The 17484-nt window shown below is 40.4% G+C and overlaps 1 long non-coding RNA gene across 1 annotated transcript in view; it reads right to left on the reverse strand.

Moving 5' to 3' along the window:
• Positions 1-15435, reverse strand: part of LOC121042699 (uncharacterized) — a 406759-nt gene extending 391324 nt beyond the window's left edge. Inside the window, exon 1 of the long non-coding RNA XR_005796392.1 lies at positions 15352-15435. This is a non-coding gene — a long non-coding RNA (uncharacterized LOC121042699). The remainder of the gene's footprint in view (positions 1-15351) is intronic.
• Between the last annotated feature and the right edge of the window lie 2049 nt (positions 15436-17484).

A 17484-nucleotide genomic window follows, 5' to 3' on the forward strand; every position in this document is an offset into this window, starting at 1 on the left:
AATGGAATGGAATGGAATGGAATGGAATGGAATGGAATGGAATGGAAACTCTTCATCCTCTTTCACCAAGCAGGAATAAAATCTATTAAAACAGTGCCTCATAATCTTACCACATAGTCTCATTTTCCCCCCATCATCCACGTAACAAACAGCATGGATACACCTTTAACCTAAAGTGACAGGTGACTTGAGAGTACGTAAAATGCCTCACAATTCTAAGAAAAGATAAATGCTTGTGAAAAATAGATAGGCTTGGATACAGAGGAAATATAATTTTCATCCTTTTTAAAAAGAGAAAGAAGGAGAGACAGAGAGAAACAAAGAAACATCGCCAGAGTCCTCAGTGACCCACACATATCAAATTATACAGGATGGGGTAATATGATTGCCCATTCTCAAATCAGCCAACAGATGTGCCGCTGCATTCTGCATGAGCAGCAAGTGACAGAAAAGCCCTGCTGGAAGTCCTACTAAAAGAGAATTACAATAATCAAGCCCGTGCTCCATCAGGACATGTGTTACTGCAGCAAAATTAAATACAGAAGCACAACCTGCCTAGAGCCTGAAAAGCACAACATCATTGTCTTAATCTCCCAAACATTGTTCATTGAAAGAAAGGGGTAGCATTTAAAAATTGAGATCAAGCCCAGCAACGTGACTCAGTTTGATTTTGCGGTGTGTGCGCCAGTAAATCATTGATTGGGTTCATCTTCGCTCTTTCTTACCCTTGTTTATGTTGTCCCCTTGATCTTGACCTCCAATAATGAGATTTCAGTGTAAGACTGAAAGCCAAGGATTTGGAAGTTATTTCCTCCAAAGAATACTTTAAATAGAACACGTGTGGTCAACAGTTTTTATATACCTCAGTAAACATAACATACTTCCATCATCTAAAATTATCTTGTAACCTTCCAATACAACAAACCAGGATCTGAGCTTCAGAAGAACTACACACCCCACCCCTAGCTAATCTGGTCAGTTCAGTCAAGTAGTGGTTACGTGTCTGAAAACGTCAGTCAAACTCATTCTACACATACAGGGGTTCGTGATTTTCAAACTCTGTTCCCAGAGCCCCAGGGCTCCACAGAGGTGGGCATTAGGATGAGCAGGGAACACCTCCCACATTCAGCCCTGCACAGGCTACCTGCAGCCTCCCCACTGGATACCAGCCATGGCCTCTTTGCCCAGACCACTCAGGAACCTCTGTATGACTCTCCTTCCTCTCCTGCCCACTCCATCCGTTCTTCACACAGCAGGCCTGGCATTCTTCTCAAAACATGAACTAGTTCATATTTCACCCCTGACTAGGTACTTTCAATGAATTCACATCTCATTTCAAAGAAAACCCAAGCTCCTTGCCCAGCCTTAAAAGACCCTGCATAAGCTGGCATTCACCCCTCCCTTCCCCATCCTCCTGGTTTGTGCTAATCTCTTCCTTATGGCTCCAGCTGTGGAAGAAAATGGTCGTTGTATGTCTGTGCCTTAAAAATAGCAAGCTCTTTCACACCTCAAGGAGGGCAAACCTCAAGGCCTTTGCATATGCTATTCCCTCTGCTTGGAATGTTCTCCCCCCTTCTTTGCAGGGCTGGCTCTCCTCTTTACTTTCAGTGAGAGCCTCCAGGTCCCCTCCTCAAAAAGGCTGTCAAGCATTGCTTTCTAACATTATATATTGTTCATTTCTTTCACAGCAGCCAGCACTATGTGCAATAATCAAGTTATTTGTTCAGTGTACAAATTTACTGACTATATCCCCAACTAGACTAAGTCCAAGAGCAGTGAATTTTAACATCCATATAGAGGTTCCTTGCAGGCTGTGTCCCTGTGTTATCTCGATATCAGCTCCTAGCAAAATGATAAGGCAACTAATTCTTAATAATGGAAGGAAGGAAGGAAGGAAGGAAGGAAGGAAGGAAGGAAGGAAGGAAGAGAGGAAGGGAGGAAGGAAGAAATGAAGAAATAAATGAACAAATTGGCTTACATATAAAAGGGGAATATACGTAATTGACAAGCCTAACCATTGTAGTCATATTATTGTGGTCTGAAATTTAAACTGAAGTGAATTCTGCATAATCTGAACTACCTCTTTACATGCCCTTTTGTCCCACATCCTAGGGGGAAGCAGGTAACAAAAGAGATTATGAGTATATTTGGGATCTGATTCTCCCCACTTCATCCAGCCTTGCCTCCTGTTTGATGGAGGTAAACTGAGGCAACCCCTGGACACTTGTGAGCCTCCTCTTACAGCACCTTGATTTCTGTAGCCAGCTTTTCTTATCGGTCCACAGTCCTCCTCATGTGTGGCTCAGGCAGCATAGTCCACACCCAATTCTACCCAATTCTGTGAGGTCTCCTGGAGCACATATAACATCTGGCAGCATTCTGAAATCACACGTCTGGATGCTGCAAAGGTATCTCCATATATTACGTTCCTGCTCTGCAGGGAGAAATGTTATTTTTGGTTGAAGTCACTTTTTCATTTATCCCAGGTCAAGGGAAGTTCATTCTCCCTATTGTTCAATTTTCCTCTGAGTCAGATTTTTAAATTTTGTCTCATTTTAAAATAAACGACTTTCAAATGTACTATTTTACATAGATATGTAGCTAAAAGCAAAGGCATGTGATTGAGTCTAACTTACAAGAATGAATACATATATATATATGAAAATTAAGCCTTATTTTAAATTGTAATTCACCATGCAATGTCTGTCAATGGTTTCTATGCAACCACTTATCACACAATTTATCAATATACTTACCTTTTTTTTAATTTCAAAAAGATTATTAATTTAAATCTGCCTTCATACTGGAAAGAAGCTCACATGCAAGAAAGTTTTAATTCAGCACCAGGAAGACAGAAGAATTTATTGTAAAAATTCTAGAAGCAAGTAGTGTAACAGCATTAACAAATGATGTTCATTTTAAAACTGAACATCCACACCCAGAGTTTACAAACAAAATGAAATAACATTCTACCCCCCCCCCCCCCCACATGCTAACAAAATTATAAAGCAATGCTCACACACCATCTGGAAGAAAGCCATGTTTTTCCATTCCCATTTTAAATAATTTGGTCAAATCTTGAGAAAACAGAACTTCAAAAAATCATAAAGTGTAAAAAAAGAATGATGATTAGAGGTCTTTTAAATACTAAGGTTAAATCAAGCCAAATAGATACTCTTGCAAAATAATTTCTGGCAAATATAATTTCTGCTTCCAAAATATTTTGGAAAGAAATAATTTCTCCAAAGATCTGAGGTTTGCATATGAAAACTGCTTGGTGACCCATTCTGGCTCTGTTATAATTCTTTCTTTATTTTTTTAAGTTTATTTATTTTTGAGAAAGAGAGATCAGCAGAGAGAAGGGCGGGACAGAGAATCTGAAGCAGGCTCTGCACTGACAGCAGAAAGCCCGACACAGGGCTTGAACTCACCAACGGTGACATCATGACCTGAGACGCAGTTGGGTGCTTAACCGACTGAGCCAGGCGCCCTCTATCATAATTATCTCAAAACCCTTTCTCTTTATTTTCTTTACCAATCTATACATACTTATTTTCCCCTTTAATTTCTCTCTTTTTCTCTTTTTTATTGCTTTCTAAGAAAAAAAAATTGGGGGCAGAGGAAGGTTTTTTCTTAGTTTTTCCTAGTTCATGTGATGAGAGCAGCAAGCACCAAAATATTTCCCATCAGAGCCAGTTACTTGCAAAATTGGGCTTTGGGCACACTGTCTTTGGCACACCCTCATCCCCTTCCGGTAACTTTTTTATAGCTGTAAGAGGCCTGCCTTCCTCACCAGGGACACCCACTCTGCCATCCTATCCTTGATCATGACCTATTACTTCAATGCTTACCCTTCCAACTAGTATCTGATTGTTGCCTGCTCTCTACCTCATTATCACAGTTTACCTACTTTGTGGCTCATTCTTACAGAAATACCCTTTTGTGGAGGCATCAAAACTAAGTGGAAAGAACATGGGCTTTGGAGCTCAAGACCTCAGAGTTTGAATCCTAGTGATGCAGTCCATAGCTGTATGACTTTTAGCAAGTTACTTAACCAGTCTCCCTGGATGTAAATGGGAATAATAATTTCTTCTGCATTTGTTGATAGGAGGTTTAAATATAATAAACATGGGGCACCTAGATGGCTCAGTTGGTCAAAGTCCAACTCTTGACTTTGGCTCAAGTCATGATTACATGGTTCATGGGTTCAAGCCCCTCACTGGTCTCTGTGATGACAGCATGTAGCCTGTTTGGGATTCTCTCACTCTGCCCCTCCCCCACTCATGCTCATACATGTTTGTACGCACTCTATTCTCTCTTAAAATAAATAAATAAGCTTATATATATATGTGTGTATATATATATATATAATTAACATGAAGGAGTTTTAACAGGGGCTGGTATATAGTAAGTACTCAATAAATAAGGAAATGGTAGCTACAATAGTAATTTTTAATCTAACTTTCAGTTTGGAAAATGATCAACAAATAAATGTAAACACATAAAGAGTTAATATCAACTTGACACTAGAGCATCTCTGGCCTAGGGTTACTTACAGTTCAAGAAATACCACACAGACCTTTATCTTTCATTTTTCATCCTAAATCAGGCTTGATCCACTCCCCTAGATATCATGAAAAAAGTGTTTTTGTACCCATAAAGTTTTAAAGTTTATTTAATTATTTTGAGAGCGAGCGAGCCTATGACTGGGGGAGAGGGGCAAAGGGAGAGAGGGAATCCTAAGCAGGCTCTGTGCTGAGCTCAATCTCATGACCCTGGGATCATGACCTGAGCCGAAATCCAGAGTCAGATGCCCAACCAACTGAGCCACCTGGGTGCCCCTATACCCCATAAAGTTCTGAAAACACACACACACACACGCACTCACACTGGTTATAAATCACAATGAGATGAACAAACATTCAGAAAGAAGGCATAGCAAAGGCAGAAGTGATCCATGAACTAAGAAACTTAGTTACTTATTCAACAAAATTAACTTCAAGTCAGCAAACCTTTACAAGGTGCCTCCTGCCAGACACTGAGAAAACAGAGATGATTAAAACATCCTCCCTTATATCAAGGCGCTGGCACACCAGTGAAGGACCCTTCCCCTAAGCTGCTGTCAAGGAAAGGTTTTCCCATAAAGATGACACCTGAACTGCCTTATAAATGAATCCAGGAGGAGGCGCCAGGGTGGCTCAATCGGTTGAGCATCCGACTCTTGATTTCAGCTCAGGTCATGATCCCAGGGTCATGGGCTCGAGCCCTGCGGTGGGCTCCTCACTGAACATGGAGCCTGCTTGGGATTCTTTCTCCCTCTGCCCCTCCCCCACCTGCACGCACGCTCACACTCTCTCTCTCAAATAAAATAAATAAATAAATAAATAAATAAAAATGAATCCGAATTATCTACGTGAAGAAAGATGTATGGGCAACCACTGCAGGCATAAGGAACTGCTTGAAGAGAAGCGTGAAACATTCAGGTGGGTACAGTGAAGCGTCCAGCAGTAAAGTGTTATTATAGAACACTAAATGGGCAGGGGAATGGCGGCAAAGGAGGTCCAAGCAGAGCGTGGGACACAGAAGCCTTATCGTCTGTGCCAAGAGGCCTGCCCTTCATTCTCCCCGTGGTGGAAGCACATGGAAGGGAACCACCCCAAATGGATTTGGTCTTGAGCCGTCACTCTGGCTGGTGTGTGGAAGGCAGCCTGGGGACAGGGTTTGAGGCAAGGCGCATGAGAGTGGAGGCAGGAATACAAGTCAGGCTTGAGCTGCGCAAGCCCAAGGGTGAGCACGAGGGCCTGAGCTGGGAGATGCTGTAAGAGGACAGATTCAAGAAACACGTAGAGGGTAAAATCAACAGGTTACACATAAAACCATGAAGAAGTACATGAATATCAAAATGTTAGCCTTGGACTAATGGTTCCTAAATATTGGAAGTAGTCACAAGTACGTGAGTGCCTACATTCACTGCAGCTCCCGATTTGCCATCTACAAACCTATGTTTTTACTCACTAAACCAGGTCCATTTGCTTAATGAAATGTTTTAAATCACTACTGTCAATTTTCAAGAAGTACATGGAGCTTTGGAGCTACACACGAGCTAGATTCCCAAGAGATATTTCCTGGAATTCTTTTTGTATCAGGTCCCATTTCTTTGCTCCAAGTTTTGAATTAATTAATGCAGATAGAAGGCTATGTCCACACACTCAAATTATTTGACAATCTTGAATAAAATGGCAAATGTTCTTGATCAAATAATCATTTTTAACAGAGCTGTAAACACTAAATTGACTCATCAATTCAATCAACATGGCTGAATTAGTTGTCCTGTTGACACAGCTTCTTGTTAGAAAACAAAAATGATCTGCCATTGAGCAAGAGCCAAATGTTCTTAGGCATTGGGGTTTGATGCACCAAAAAACAAACAAAATTTTAAAACTAGAATGCCTGATCAGGTACTTTAAGCATTACTGATTGATGGGAAAATTTATAATAGATTTAAAAATCCATTAACATTTGGTTAATAGCTTTCCCTCAAAAATAGCCATGCTATTGAATGGAGATGTTCTAACGCATTCACTGTTTTTTTGTTGTTGTTGTTTTTTTTTTTTTTTTTTTTTGCATTCAGTATTTTAAAATATTGGTGTGCTAAATGCCAACCAATAGAGGGATGACTGAAAATGGGTTGAAGGTTTCTTTTGGAGGCGATGAAAATATACTAAAATTAGATTGTAGGGAGGTTACACAACTCTGTGGATATATTAAAATTCATTGATTTGTACACTTAAAATGGGTGCTCTTTATAGTATGTAAATTATATCTCAATAAAGCTGTTTTAAAAAACCAAAAGAAGAAGCATTTGAAATCACACACCGATCCTCTCTCTCTGAAGAAGACAAGTATTTCCAAATGAACATGGTCACCTACGTAAAGATCACTTGGAAAAGTAGTCAGCAAGATCCTGAAGGAGACAACAAATGTCATCACCACCACCAGCAACAAAACAGGGTGGGTAATTTGAAAAGATCATCAACATTCTCAGCCCTAAGAGTCTGAAATATTCTTGGAGACATAGCCATGGTCACATGAAGCCGCAGAAAGAACACAAGGACAGTCACAGAATATACATTAGAGGTGCCAGCAAAGAACTTTCAGTTGGGACAGGGCTGTGTACACGCTCTTTGGGGAAACAATGCAGCATCTGGGACCTGCTCTGTGACCTCAATGAAGAATATGATGAATTTGAATAGGCAAAACGAAGCTGGGGCAGAGACAGCATGAACAAAGGCCAAGAAGTAGAATGATCATGAAAAGGGGTGGAGAGTGGGTGAGGAGGGGTCTGAGAAAAGGTCCTGTCAAATTTGTGGAAGTTAGTAAGGATCACCCGAGTTAGGTAAGGTTTTTGAAAAATCTACCAGCAAAGCCTCTGTTTGCTCTTACCAGCAGTAGAGTCTAAACTGTAAGTTCTGGGGAAGATGAAGAAAACCGCATAGAAAACAAGGTTGTACATAAAACTAATTTGAATTTTAACCTGTCAAACCAGATGTGAAAGACAGCAAAGATGTTTGTTTTCATGCTCAAAAAGAGGAAGCATTTCAGAGGAGGAACTTGGCGACCCCAAGGGTTTAGAGGAGCAACAAAAGAGAAAAGATTCCAAATGGCCACAGGCTTTTAAACCTGAAGGAAGAGCTAAAAGAATTAAAAAATACTAAAGTTTACGGACACCTGGGTGGCTCAGTCAGTCAAGCGTCAGATTTCAGTTCAGGTCATGATCTCATGGTTCATGAGTTCGAGCCCCTAGTTGGGCTCTGTGCTGACAACGTAGAGCCTGGAGCCTGCTTCAGATTCTGTGTGTCCCTCTCTCTCTCTGCCCCTCCTATGCTTGTGCACTCTCTCGCTCTCTCTCTCAAAAATACATAACCATTAAAAAAAATTTTTTTTAAATACTATAGTTTGGAAGAGAGAAAGGTTGGCTTATGTCTAAGATACTTAACTTGAAGACAGAACACCTAAGTGAAATAGTCCCATCATATCATGACTGATTATGAGAAACATGAAGGAGAGAGAGAAAGATCAACACAGTGCCTGCATCCTTACTTCTCCCGTCTAATTCTTAGGTACAAAAAACTGGGCTATGTCCCAGAAAACATTCTGAGTACTCAGAACTTCAGCTTTTGAGATATTTATTTGGTTTCCTCCAGTACATTTAGTTATGAAAAAAATACGAATTAACAAGAATTCCAATGTCTTGAACACAGAACTCAACAATTATACATTACTGCTAGTTAAAGCCATTTCCAAGGCATATATGTATTAGTTCCTCAAGAACATTTGCTTTGTGTGTTTTTCTTCTAGAAAATTAATAATTTTGGCAATGTGTTTGCGATGTTCTTTCTAACGTGTTGTAGAAGGATATTGTTGCAACTGCTGCTTTGTGTATTCTGGCTCTTATAGATGATTTCTCACTTACTAAGTTTGAAATTTAAATCGTAGGTTTCGATCTTGCGGTCCGTGAGTTCGAGCCCCGCGTTGGGCTCTGGGCTGATGGTTCGGAGCCTGGGGCCTGTTTCCGATTCTGTGTCTCCCTCTCTCTCTGCCCCTCTCCCGTTCATGCTCTGTCTCTCTCTGTCCCAAAAAAATAAATTAAAAAAAAAAAAAGTTGAAAAAAAAAATTAAAAAAAAAAAATCGTAGGTTTGGCTATAGCTGTTGCCAGACAGCAATATCACAGAGTTAGGATGAAGTTAAGAAATTTGTGTTGTCATTTTGGATTTCTAACTTTATTCAGGAAAAAAAAAAAAAAAAAACTACATAATCTCAGGACTACAAGCATATGAGGTGCAGGCTAATATTTTGCTTCTGATGAGAGTTTTTGCTAGTTCTGAGAGATCTGCAGGGCATGTGCTATTGAAACAGCTCATTCCCAAACTAAGCAATAAATCTAGAATCAACAGCTACACAAATCCATCACCAAGTCAGGGAGGCACCATGCTCAGTGTGTAGACATCTGGGTAATTGGAGAACAGGAGGGCAACAGTGAAATGATAGGACCTCACTGCTGGGCGAGATCTGGGAGATCGTTTTTAGATTACATTCTGTTTAAAATCACCAGATTTGAGAGTATATGGGAGATCTTTAAGTGTTTCAAATTCTAATCACAGAGCCCATCAAAAGTGTAACTTATCTCATAAAACATATTTAGATTACTGTCTTAAATAGCAGCACCAAGAAGTGATTAATTTCTTAAAATCAAATAGATATTTTCCAAGAAAAAGCGGTATGATTCAGGGTTTTGTGGAAAACTATGAATTTTTTTTTTTAATTTTTTTTCAACATTTATTTTATTTTTGGGACAGAGAGAGACAGAGCATGAACGGGGGAGGGGCAGAGAGAGAGGGAGACACAGAATCGGAAACAGGCTCCAGGCTCTGAGCCATCAGCCCAGAGCCTGACGCGGGGCTCGAACTCACGGAGCGCGAGATCGTGACCTGGCTGAAGTCGGACGCTTAACCGACTGCGCCACCCAGGCGCCCCAAAAAAACTATGAATTTTAAAGATCTTTTTAATGAAAGTTAAAACCTTCCTTAATTTATGCATTTAGGTTTTTGGTTTGAAGTCATATTTTGTTGCATGACAAGGGGGAAAATAGGAAGAAAGAAATTCTATTTTAAAATGTACATTCAGTGAACTAAACGAAATCACATACTGGGAAAATCAGTCACTAGAGTTACAAAAATTATAATTTTATTAATGATAAGATATTTTCTTCAGATTCTCCCTAATTTTGTCTTCCATGAAAATTCTTAAGACACCTCCCATGAAGGCATCTTTGAGATATTTACAATAGTAGGCTGGTCTTTCTGGTGGCTGTGTATTTTGTTTTTCTATCGTGGAGATGTATACATCTGCTCTATAATGCTCCCTTTGGCTTATTGGCACAGCATTAGGGAGAAAATGGCAAACTGTTTCCAGAAAACTGATTCTCAGTTTCATCCTTTAAGACTAAAGGATGTCTTGCGGCTTAAAGAGAAAGGGAAATATACAAAGGAATAAAAATCAAATGGGTTACACCATTTGAAAAGTTTCTTTAAGATATTAGAACTAGAACTTCAAAGGTTTAGCTGGAAGATATTGTCAATTATACAAGTTTTTTGAAATCCCTTTTCCAAAAGGCAGCATCTCAATACCTCATGGAAGATGGCATGATTTAATGAAGATCTCTAAGGCAGGGAGCTAGTTTCCGCCCCCGCCCCCCAACACTGGCATCGCAATCAGAAAATAACTCTTCTACAGAAATATCTAAAACGGGGAAGCACTGTTTGAGTAGTTTACATACATTTGTGAAACTACTGCCTAGAAGATATGATTATAAACAAGCAAAAATCAAACATTTCTGACTCTAAGGTGGTTCAACACAGAACTTGAAATAGGAGGCCTGGGAACCAGGATGACAACCAGGAAGCCCTTTCTAATGGTAAACCAGGGACATCTACTGTCTGAAAATGGAAATAGCAAACGAATGCCATTTCCTACCCAGCATGTGGCAGGCTCTGGGAGAAAGCGGTGAGGCTGTCACAGGGGTAGCTAATTCTGGAAACCAGGATGGGCCTTGGCTGGTGAGAGCTATTGAGGGTTGAGTATTCAAAGGAGACCGAAGTGCGGGAGAGAAGAAAAACAGAAAGAGGGGAGTTGCTTTGGCTTAAGTGGTGACCAGGTAAAGATACCCAGCCAGGATGAGCCTCTGTGAGAGGTAAGGAAGAATGCAGGATCCTGGGGAGTGTTACCAGCAGGAATCACATTTACCCTGAGCACTTAGCTGTCTTCAGAGAAAATCTCTCTCCTGTGTTGTTGACTTTGTATATCCTTTTTTCCCCATTCCCCCATCTTAACTACACCGTCTGTAAATCATTTACAGCTGGAAATCTGTTGATGATCCAAGGTTTTCAAATTGCTTCATAAATTAAGGAATTACTGGCTTTAAGACAATACGTAAACTTCTAAAACTAGGCTGATCCCTTATAGACCATCTTAGTCTGCATTTAACAGTAGAGGAAACCGAAGCTAGAAAAATGTAGGTGACCCTGGGGTCACCCAGCTGGTGAGCGACAGACCACAGATTGGGCCCTGGAAGAATAAATTTTTCCGCAAGTAGGCTACACATACAAAATGTTCCTCAAAAGTTTCCCCACCTCCAGTCTGTTTTTATTTGTTTTGCATATGTTTGGAATTTCAGAGGCTTAATAAAATTCTATACTTTCCTCATACATACTTTCCTCACTTTCTCTGAGCTACTTTGAGGAAAATCAGAATTTAATATAAGTACATAGCTACATGAGAAAGTAAAATGGGCAGTTATCTCTAAGTTGATGTATCCAATACATATGTTTCTGAAAAGAATAAACTGATTTAAATCTAAATTTTGTGGTTTTATGGTCCTTTTAAACACAACACAACAAAATAAAACACGGAGCTTTTTATCGTTAATTCACTCTATCTTTATGGAACTTTCTGCCATAACAAAGTCATTCACTGTAGAATGAAACTTCCTAGGGGGTCAGGAAATAGTCTTTAATTTTTTCATAAAGCAAGTACTTTAGAGTAAACCTGGGTGTTTACCTTTTTGGTAAAGTTCTAAATACTGACTTTGATTAATCCATGTTTTAAAGATTTATTTTCTCCTACAATTCTCATTTACAACCATTAAATATGGAATGCCTCTGCAAGTCAGCTACTATATAAACCAGAAAATCACATCCTTTAAGATGTATTTTATTTGCAAGAATAAAGCTCCAAAGATATTTTATATATTCACCTTTTCTTTTTCTGGGAGGAAAAATTTCAAATTTCAAATATTAGCAACCATCAGATTGTTTTCACTGTAATCCTTTTATAAAGCAGGCAGAATAAGGTCAGAGTATTTTTCCAAATTCATTCTAGGTAGAGAAACTGACAATGTTGAATTTTACCTGAGTCCTGTGCTCCTGGAAAACAACAAAAATTAAAGGAATTCTCCCTCTGCTTTTGTGTTCTGGAAAATGGCTTACTGCAAAGAACCACCCTTCCCATACCACTTAGATAAAATTCACAGGTTCCCCACTTGTTCACCCTATGACAAGACCAGCCTTTGCCTTACAAATGATTAGCTGAACCTCCTAGTCCCCAATGATTTACTAAAACAAAACACTTGTTCACCAAACTTTGGTTAGGCTTCTCTTCTTGCTTTGGGTCCCTGAACTTGATTGAGCCCACTTGCAGCCTGAGACAGCATACAATACCTATTTATGGGTCCCACCTGGAAAGCAGGGTGGGGTCTGAGTAAGGCATTCTCTGACCTACTGTCCTATATGCTGTGCTCTCATCCCACTTCTCCAGCCCAGTTCTTGCTAGCCTTGTTCACTCCTCCTATAAAAGAAGCCCTTTTTGCCTAACTCTTCAGACACTTGCCAATCACATGGTTACAGTGTTCTCCCTATGGAAAGAGCCCCCTCATGACATTGTAATGGTCTCTGCCCACCTCTTGCAATAATCCTTTCAAATAAAGTCTCTCCTTACTAAGTCCAGATTTGCTTTTTATTTGACAAAACCGAGAACTCTAAGGCTGAGGGCAGTTGACTAAAACAGATCAGGATTATAAAGTCTTCCTGCTCTAGAAGCAAAATCATATGAGGTTCATAAGGATATTCATATTTCTCATATTTTTTTCTTTAATCCCAAGATAAAATTTCAAAACTTTCCAGGGGCAATGCTTTCTGGAAAATATTTGCATTCAAATGAATAGTGAAATTAGCTTTGTTTTTGTTTTGTGGAGGGGGGTGGGGGTTGTTTGTTTTAACAAATCCTAGTAAAAGTCCCAGTATTTCCTAAGTTTAATCCTGGCACACCAAGTTCCTCAAACTTGCCCAGATCCAAGCTTACCTTTCAAGGAGAAAAAGAACGATTTATTTAGTATTAGCTCACTAAATCTTGCAACTCACCATTTTGCAGCGAGGTGAGAAATCTAAATATGTTTATTCAAGATTCTTGTTAATATGATCAGTACTCAATTGTCTACCAAAATGGAAATCTAATTTTTCCATGACAAAACCACACATTGTAAGGCCTAGTGCTACCACAAATCTTCAGGACATTTCTATGGTCAGAACTGACCGATACCATATGCCATATTATATAAACAAATATGTACCAATGGGCTCAACTGTATAAACCACAGGAGGAAATGAAAATGATGAGCTGAACAGATGTCTTAGAAGCATAATCATTTCTCTGACAATCCAGGAAACAAAGACCTATGTTTCCCTTTGATCTATGAAAACAGGTTGGAAATATTTATATGCTCACTCTTTATTTTAAAAATATGTATTTTGAAACATTAATGAAACAATTAGTTGGTTTCTCATAAACTTAACAGACCCAGGTAAATGTGAATTAATTTAGCTAGTGCCCTTCTACACATGTTGGAAAGAAGCATTCATTTCCCTTGACATCAGTTCTAGGCTCAGATCCAATGCCTATATACTCTGATTCATTTCTACTGTATTTATTTAATGCTTCTATTTATTCCTTTATTTGTTAATATTTACTGGACACCTACTGTGTGATAAACACTAGGGATACAGTTCTTTTTTTTTTTAACGTTTATTTATTTTTGAGAGACAGAGCATGAATGGGGGAGGATCAGAGAGGGAGATACAGAATCCAAAGCAGGCTCCAGGTTCTGAGCTGTCAGCACAGAGCCTGATGCGGGGCTCGAACCCACGAACCGTGAGATCATGACCTGAGCTGAAGTCGGATGCTCAACCGACTGAACCACCCAGGCACCCCTAGGGATACAGTTCTGAACAAAATAGACAAAACTCTCTGTCCTCATGGAACTTGTAATTTAGATAGAAAATGAACCAGATAAATGAGTAAGATACATAAAATGCTAAATGTATTATGTACTAGGGAGAAAAAATAAAGCAAGAAAGGGAACTACAAAATGCTGAGGGGCAGGAGGATTTTAGGCAGTGATAACGTGATTTTTGAGTCAAGACCTCAAGGAAATGAAAGAGCTAGCCATGCAGCTGTCTGGGGGAAGAACCCTCCTGAAAGAGAAGAGCAAGTCTGAGGCCTAGAGGTAGGAACACTGCTACCTACAGTGCTGAGCACTGCAGAGGATACAAAGACGAATACGGTCGAAGAGCTCAAAATCTAATAAAGAAGCTTGGAATACAAATGTACTAAAACTAATATCAAGTAGACTGCTTTAAGAATTGTTAGTGAGTTACAAACGCGATTCCATAGCACTTGGGGTTTCACGGCAATAATAATATAGTTGGGAAGGTTCGGCGTGCAGGGCGAGGTGTGGTTACGCTGGGGTCCACAAAGGAGTTCAAATCTGAGAGGAGTTTACGGAAAGCATGTAGAGCAATGAAGCAGCACCCCTGGGGTTAACTAGACTTAGGACCAAAACAGGGAGGAAATAGAAATACTAAATACCACGCAGACACATAAATATATGTGTGTCTGTTAAGTCAGCAGTATATTACATATAAAATATGTTTGGACTTACAGTAAATATATCATATTTCCCTATTCACAGAACTTTCCTGGGTCCCTCATATGTGTATTTGAAATGGGTGTCTTCTTACATTCATTTGAGAAAAAGAAGTAAATTCTTTGTCAAATATAAAGCCTTACAAACGGAGGTGGCGGGAGGGATAGGAAATGGCATCCAGCTGTTGATTTAGAACCTAGGAGAGTCCCGGTAATTGTTTTCTCTCGCCTTGGCAAAAGACACCCAGTTAGCAATATCCTGAAGCTTGCTTTTCTTCCCGGCCCCCCATGCCCAACTGTAGGCCTCTGCCTTGACCACAGTCGCCCTTCTCACGTCCCCAGTCTCAGCAGGGCCCTTGCCCCCAGCCTGTCTGTCCTCTGCACCACCGCATCTCCCCCCCCCCCCCCCCCCCCCCCGGCCCCCCCCCCCGGGCTCCCGTTCCTTCCGTCGCGTCGCCGGGACCCGACTGGGCTGTGAAGTCCCCAGGAACCTAAACACCCACACGACGCGGTGGGGGAGACCAGCCAACAGCGGTTAGGAAAGGACCTGACAAGAGCTACAGTGGCGACACCCGGCGGGCTGTGGCAGGGGCCGACGACCAAGAGGAGGCAGGGGACCCCCACACACACCCCTTCTCGAGGAGGCGGGGACAACCAGGACCCCGGGAGGCTGAGCAAGGGCAGTGAGTTAAACTCCCTCCCCTACTCTGCAGAAAATCGGCCAAGGACATCAGTTGCCCCAAAGTGTTAACAATGACACGTCCTTCGAGCGCAAGGGCTGTTTTTAAAGTTTGTTCTAAGTGTGAGAAACCGACCTTGGGTGGTGGCCCGTGGGGAGGCGCTTCGGAGCGCAGTCCCTGCAGCCCGGCGGCAGCCAGAGGCGGACTAGCTGAGGCCGCTGGCAGAGGGAGGAGGAGCTCGCGCGGCTGGGACGCCGGGTCCCCTTCCTCCTCCCCCTCCTTCCGGCCCCAGCCGCACTGCTTGAGGTGGAAAGTTCACCTGGCCCTGGAGCGGGGCTGCCCCCTGACCTTTCACCCGGCAGACAGCCCTGCCCTTCTCCTAGGGCAATGCTTGGGTTCCTCACTTGGGATTGGTGTCAGCCTCGTGTTGAATGAAGAATTAGGAATTCCCTCTGCTTCAAAACTCGTGTCCGTCAGAATGTTAGGGATCCTGTGTCCCACGCCAAAGCTTCCATTCGATTTGGGAAAATAAGCTCTGAGTCTCAGTGTTCCCCTGAGATCATCTAAGATCTTTATTGAGTTGCTCTTTATTAAACATTCCCTAACGACCAAATCCCCTATTCTGCTATTCTACGAGTTAGCCCTTTAAAAACCTCTGAGAGGGGCGCCTGGGTGGCTCAGTCGGTTGGGCAGCCAACTTCAGCTCAGGTCATGATCTCACGGTCCATGAGCTCGAGCCCTGCGTCGGGCTCTGTGCTGACAGCTCAGAGCCTGGAGCCTGTTTCAGATTCTGTGTCTCCCTCTCTCTGACCCTCCCCCATTCATGCTCTGTCTCTCTCTGTCTCAAAAAAATAAATAAACGTTAAAAAAAAATTTTTTTTTTAAAAATAAAAAGCTCTGAGTACCCCCAAATCTTCATCTACAGTTTGTACAACTACATTTGATCCTTGAACAGCATGGGTTTGAACTGTGGTGATCCACTTATACATGATGGATTTGTTTTTATAAATACAGTACATACTGTAAATATATTTTCTCTTCCTTATGATTTTAATATTTTCTTTTCTCTGGCCTCATATATTATAAGAATACAGTATATGATACACAAAATACCTGTTAATTGACTGCTGCTATTATTAGCCAGTCAACAGTGGACTGTTAGTAGTTCGGAGAAATTCAAAAGTTATAGGTAGATTTTTTTATTGCACAGGGTTGGTGCCTAACCCCTGTGCTGTTCAAAGATCAACAGTGTACCCCGTACAACTCAGAAAACCTAATTATTTAAGTTGGTAGACATTTTTCCACAACACTTCTTCCTTTGTGAAGCTTTAAAAAAGATTTTATATGCATGAATTTCAAATTCAATTTCCAATGAAGAAAAAAAAGAAAAAAAATTCAATTTCTAATGAAGAATAACTAAGCATAAATACCCATTTACTCCATTCTTTAGTTGTGAAAATAGCAATTAAGTTATTTGTAAAGAATACACATATTCAGGCATCTAAAAATATTATAAAGCCAAACTGGAAATATATTAGGGATACTGATCTTAGATCAAGATTCAGATCAAGGTGATAGCCTTTCTGTAAATTTATTATTTTAAAGAAATATTTGTAAATATTACTTTTAACATGAAAGTAATTTTATTCTAAAAGATTAAAGAAAAGCACAGGGACGACTTCCATTTTCTCATCTTGAGGCTTATTAACTACATTTAAACAGTTCAAAAAGCTATCTGCATTTGTCATCTGCTTTGTACATAGTTTAAGAGCAATCATTTGCTGCCCCCTGGCTGTAAAAAAAAAATCTTTATCTTTCAATAAAACTACTGTCTTAAAAAAATTACTATAAAGTGAAAAAGCGTAGTGGAGAATTTAGGAAATGTATCGCTTCCCACAGATATCAGGGTACTAATTAATAGTGATTAATAACCTGAACTTTTAGATCAGACTGATTGGATTCGAATCCCAGTCTGCCATGTATTAGCGGTGTGAACTTAGTCTCAAGTTACTGAAACTCTCTCTTCATTTCCTCATCAGTATTAATGAAGATAATAAGAAAAATAATACCTACCACATTTAGCTAGTATGAGAATTCAGTGAGCTCATATAGTGCTTCAACTGTCTGGCTCAACTGTTAGATATTAGCAGATGCCATGCTTTAAAAAAAAACGAGGAACTGAAACCATCCATGTGACAGCAACACTGCTAATCGCTCGGACCCTGCTCTGTCTTCCTTTTGTTATACCACTTACCACATTCTAACATA

This window comes from Herpailurus yagouaroundi, unplaced genomic scaffold (genome assembly GCF_014898765.1).
Source record: "Herpailurus yagouaroundi ecotype Mexico unplaced genomic scaffold, PumYag 186, whole genome shotgun sequence".
Taxonomy (NCBI): domain Eukaryota; kingdom Metazoa; phylum Chordata; class Mammalia; order Carnivora; family Felidae; genus Herpailurus; species Herpailurus yagouaroundi.